The sequence below is a fragment of the Cololabis saira genome, chromosome 5 (assembly GCF_033807715.1).
Source record: "Cololabis saira isolate AMF1-May2022 chromosome 5, fColSai1.1, whole genome shotgun sequence".
NCBI lineage: Eukaryota > Metazoa > Chordata > Actinopteri > Beloniformes > Belonidae > Cololabis > Cololabis saira.
Genome location: NC_084591.1, coordinates 2559645 through 2565644, shown reverse-complemented (window position 1 = coordinate 2565644; position 6000 = coordinate 2559645). Strand labels below are relative to the sequence as shown.

At 45.1% G+C, this 6000-nt stretch overlaps 1 non-coding gene across 1 annotated transcript; it reads left to right on the top strand.

Moving 5' to 3' along the window:
• The first annotated feature begins 3769 nt into the window (after positions 1 to 3769).
• Positions 3770 to 3841, top strand: trnap-ugg (transfer RNA proline (anticodon UGG)). Its single transcript has one exon. It is a non-coding gene; the product is annotated as a tRNA-Pro (tRNA).
• Positions 3842 to 6000: the final 2159 nt, after the last annotated feature.

Genomic DNA, 6000 nt, shown 5'->3' with positions numbered 1-6000 from the left:
TGGGGTGTCTGGAGCCTGGAGACATCTTGACTTGACTTTTTTTTTGTTTAAAGTCGCGCGTGTCGGTGCAGTGAGCAGCAGTGAGAGGTAAAGGCTGATTTATGGTTCTGCGTCAGACCAACGCAGAACCTACGCCATACATTGCGGGTCGCCGCGTACCCTACGGCGGGCTCTGCGTCGATTTAGCGCGGAACCATAAATGAGGCTTAACTAGGCAACGGAGCGCAAAGGGGTTCCGTGTTGGTTCAATACGGAACGCAACTTTTAATTCCCAATTACGTAACAATTCCGTATTTCAAGGGGCGGGTGGCAAGCCCATACTCATCTCTGCACAGCCTACCTGCAACACAGCAGTGCTGCTGCTTTTTTGTCCCGCTGCAAAAATGTGTTTTAAACTGAGCTGGATCATTTCTCGTGTCCTCTGCTTTTTCCCCACATTCCAGTAATGATCTGACATGCTGTCATGTTTGCTGCATTTAACACCACACGCCGCTCACTCACGCTGTTCGCTGTTTGATTGCGTCACCACACGCAGTTATTAATTGTTGTTTTTTTTCCCCACTTACAGGACCTTTTCTCTCCCTCCCGATGTTCCGGGACCTATATGATAATAGGATAGTATTTCTTTCTGAAACTTTATTGAGGTTTTTGTGCTGAAATGAGGAGGAAGCATAGAGATAACTTCTCATTTCAACTAACTGGATCAGCCGTTCCTCATCATGACTGTTTCCTACAGCGCTTTCCCCCGGCTTTCAATGCGAGCGGCAGGAAGAAAATAGAAGAACATTTAAATATCACAATATCAAGCTTGTTTTCTGTTTAGAAACTACAAACGTAGGAAAATTACAAGTAATCCCCCATCTTTTACTTGTCTTTTTACTCTTTATTTTAGGAGTTTCTTTCATGAGCGCACGGGCGGGTAGTGCGTGAATAAAGGCTGATTTATGGTTACGCGTAACGGGCCTTTTCCAGTGTGCCAATGATTATGCCGCCGCGTGCCAATCATGGCACGCGTGCCTGAGGTTGCCGACCCCTGGTTTAGTGGTATGATTCTCGCTTAGGGTGCGAGAGGTCCCGGGTTCAATTCCCGGACGAGCCCCAGTGACTTATGTAAGTTGTAGTTTTCTCCACCAAGTAGCAAAACTCATAGGACTTCAACCAGGCCAGAAAGTCCCACCAAGTTCTTCAACCTGTCTATCAAGGTATTATGGTCAATGTTGGACCACACCCAGTGATCATGTGGACTGTTATAAATGTATATGAACAATTTCAGGATTATGAAGACCAGTGAAGCCAAATTTTGGCTCTTCTTCCTGAAGTCAGAGTTTTATGACCGCTGCTGCTAACCTCCTGGTCAGTTTATGACCAATGCAGCCTGGCTCGAGTTTATGACCCCCGCTGCATGGCCCCAGATCAAAGCAGGACAGCGAACATCCAGGAAACCAGGTTCCTGCCAGGCCTCAAAGCCGGCTACTGCCTCTTTGAACAGGCCGCCATGCCATGAACTACAACCCCCAGCATGCCTTGCGTGGGGGGGGGGCGGCGCCTACAAGCGGCGCGCATCCAATCGCAAACGAGGCAGTGATGTTGTCACCGCAGCGCGCGGAGGATCAAAACGCCGCCGCTGCATCGTTTTTCTCTCTCTTCAGATCAACCTTCCGTCCTGAGCAGCTGGATCTTTTGGCTGTGGGCCAATGATCCCATCTCCTCCTCCCCCCCTGGGAGGGGGGAGAGAAGATCCAGCGGAGTGTTGCTCCACGGCCGGCTCATGCTCTGCAGCCCCTCGCTCCAGCTTGGACTGGAGAGCCGCTGCGGTCCTGGAGCGAGGCAGCGCTCCATCCCTCCTGCTCCTCCTAACCTTTCCTCTGCTTGAGTTTTTTTAGCCCGGAAGCCAGACTCTTCCAGGTCCGTGAGCCCGCGCCTTGGTGATGAACGGCGACGGCCCTGATTCCAGTGGACTGTCCCCGCACGCCTGGAGGTGCGTCAAGAGGCTCCGTGATCGGAGAGATCTACCCGGCTGTGCGCACGCAGCAAGACTGCATTTCTTTTCAGAGGAGGAACGTGGAGAGCAAGCTGAGCGGCTGCCCGCCCCGGGGAACCCCTGCAGGATCGTCCTGCCCGTGAGGTCCCCACAGGACTGAGCCGAGCCGAGCCGCATGATGGAGCCGAGAGAAACGAGGCCGCATCGGACTGGAACCCCGACAGAACCCGCAGCTTCCCGATCCCGACCGGAAGGCATGAGGTTTTGAGTCTGAGTGCACTAGTTTAGTTTAGAAAGTTTCAGAGCTAAATCTGTGTTCAGAGCTGAGTTTACTGCATACATCACTATCATTGCTATCATTATTGTGTTCGACTACTTGGTCGTCGCCACTTTCTGCTAGTCATTCATGTTTTAAAGCGCCGTTTCGCCAGTTGATCACGGTTTAAACACCGGGATCACCATCCGGTCTAATTGCACGTGGCGTGGTTACAGTCCCGCCATCTTTAAATACCGCAGCCATCTTTCACCCAAGTTGTTGAACTGGAGAGGTTCGTTGATATCATGTTACTGCTTTGATTTCTTTTTTTTTTCCATGCATTTAACTTTCATTTCATTTTTATTGATTGTTGTTTTTCTTAATTAATGGTTTTATAATGATGTAGTGTGCCATCAGGATTTATTTGGGTATTCAATTACATCTGCTTTGATACCCGTATGTAAATAAATTCTGATTGATTTTTAATGAGTGGTTTCTGTTGTTTCATGCAAGTTTCGGTCACAAACTGATTGTTTGAGCAGAGCCAGTGCTTGAATCTCACTCCTTCAATTATATTATACTATACTTAAACCTTAATCATCTGAGACTGATTTTCTGCTGTTAAGTTATCATTTTTCCCTGGATTAAGGCCCCGGGGTGGTGCCCCATACGAGAATTATTATCATTTTGAAGATTCAATTTGATAAATAGTCGACTTTATTAATCATTAATAATTATTAATAATATTCATTAATAGCCTTCGATAACTGATCAGCTTAGCTACCTGAGTTGCACAACATCAACCATGTCAAATGCAGCACTGTGACACCACGATTGAAATGTTGCCACTATCCGTATTGGAGCAGATGTCATTACGGACTTGAACTAGAGCTGTCTTAGTGCTGGGATGTGGAAACTTGACTGGAGAACATCAAAACACTTATTTAATGTTAGGAGTTTGTACACACGTTGAAAAATAGCTTCTTCTATGATTTTACTAAGAAAAGGGAGGTTTTATACGGGCCTATAGCTGTTCATAAGTGACTCTCTAGACTGGCACAGAGGAACAATACCTGAACGCTGAGACTGATTCAAAACGTCTGAAAGCTCTGAGGCCATACAATGTGCAACACTCTTAAAAAACCCTGTTGCCAGAGTATCAAGGCAGCAAGTGGTGGAATTCAGGTGGTGTATGAGGTCAGCCAGGTTCCTATGAGTAATTAGAGAGAATTGTGTCCAGGTTTCTCTCATTGGACACAGAGGTGGAATATATCCAGTGTCTACCATTGAAACACTGACTGACTGTCTGATTTTCTCAACTTTGTCGCAGAAAGTAGTGTACTCTGCAATGCAGTCAGTCATCGAATTGATGTTGTTTCCATGGAGATGGTCCCAATCTAACACAGTCTCACAGTCACACTCACATGTCAACAGCCCTACTTGAGTTTCTAAATGTTGATGATGATGTGACATGGGTCTTTGGTTTTTTAATTTAGAAAAACATTTTATGTGTTGCTAGTTATGAGTTTTGTGGCTCGTTGGTCTAGTAGTATGATTCTCGCTTTGGGTGCGAGAGGTCCTGGGTTCAATTCCCGGACGAGCCCCAGTGACTTATGTAAGTTGTAGTTTTCTCCACCAAGTAGCAAAACTCATAGGACTTCAACCAGGTCAACCCGGTCTATCAAGGTATTATGGTCAACCATGTTAAATGCAGCACTCTGAGACCACGATTGAAATGTAACCACTATCCGTATTGGAGCAGATGTCATTACGGACTTGAACTAGAACTGTCTTAGTGCTGGGATGTGGAAACTTGACTGGAGAACATCAAAACACTTATTTAATGTTAGGAGTTTGTACACACGTTGAAAAATAGCTTCTTCTATGATTTTACTAAGAAAGGGGAGGTTTTATACGGGCCTATAGCTGTTCATAAGTGACTCTCTAGACTGGCACAGAGGAACAATACCTGAAAGCTGAGACTTATTCAAAACGTCTGAAAGCTCTGAGGCCATACAATGTGCAACACTCTTAAAAAACCCTGTTGCCAGAGTATCAAGGAAGCAAGTGGTGGAATTCAGGTGGTGTATGATGTCAGCCAGGTTCCTATGAGTAATTAGAGAGAATTGTGTCCAGGGCCCTCATTTATCAACAGTGCGTAAGCACAGATCTGTGCGTAAAGCGTGCGTACGAGCATTCTCAGGCAAAGTATGGTATTTATCAACATGTATTTGTGCGCAGAAACACGTGTAAATATACGCACAGCTCCGACCATGCGTACGCACAAAACCTAGTGGTAGAACAGTTAAACTACAAATAGAACCCATTAAAAGAGTCTCAAACTTTACATGTGAAGTTTGAGATCGCTGAACTGTGACTGAACGGGGAACATGTGCACATGTTCCCCGTTTCCTCCAATTAATAAAAATTATCCATAAGACATCAGACATTTTGAATAATTGGTGTGACAAGCTATAAAAGACAGCTTTGGCAGGACGACCTGAAAAGAAAATACAAGTACCATGGCTTATCTTGCACTGTTGGAGGATTTAGAGACCGTGCGCTCCGCAAAAACACGCTCCGCAGAGAGCGCGTTTTCAAAGAGCGCACTGATCTGTTGATCTGTGAGAGCACGGAGCGGCTGCTCAGCAGGTAGCGCTTCCCCAAAAACATTCTGATGGATTTATGCCGTGATTTGCAACCTATAATGGAGCGAGAGACAAAACGCAAGCCATCCCAGTCACATCCAGCTCCGTCCACCCTGGGATTTTTTGCCACCGGAACATTTTGACATATGCGGCATTTCGCAGCCGATACTAAGCAAAATCATGCCGGCAGTGTTGGATGCAATAATTTCTCTGGCCATAATTTAAACCCAGTTTCCATATACACATCACCAGATCGAAATTAAACGAGGATTTCATGCGATCGCCGGATTCCCAAACATAATTGGAGCTAGATTGCACCCACATTGCCATAAAAGCACCATCACATAATGAATTCAGTTACGTGAACATGAAAGGATTTCATTCAATCAATGCACAAATAATCTGCGATGCAACTATGTCTCTGTTGCCCGTCGTTGCCCGGTGGCCTGCAGGAACGCAACACCCATTTATTCTGCAGAACAGCTCGGTTGGTGTTTGCACCTCCAAGCAGGAGCTTTTGACTCCAACCAAATCTTAATTTATGGATAATCTTCCAAGAAATATATCAAACATGGTCAACATAATTATTTTACTAGGTAAATATCACATACATAAATGCAAATGGAATAACAGAAAACCCCTCCATTGTACATCTGAAAAATGAATGTAAACTGTATTTAGCGGCCAGTGTTTCTCAATCCTGGTCCTCATGGGCCCCTGTCCTGCATGTTTTAGATGCTACCCTGCTTCAGCACACCGTGATAAAAGTACCTGTGTCATCAACAGAGCTGTGCAGACATTGGTGACAAGCTAATGAGGACCATTAATTAGAATCAGGTGTGTTGGTGCAGGGAAACATCTAAAACATGCAGGACAGGGGTCCTCGAGGACCAGGGTTGAGAAGCGTCTCTAAAACTAATCCGTGAAAAAAACGATATTGCCAAAAGCTTATATGAAACAATGTCTTTGTTTCTTTATTTTTATTAATACACTTCCCATAGCTTGTCAGTAAATGTATCTTTTTTTTTTGCTCTCAACCCCCCCAAATGTTGAATATTTGTAGATAATTGATTATTTTGTTTCATTTGCCTTTTGTTGTAAACTCTACAGAATTT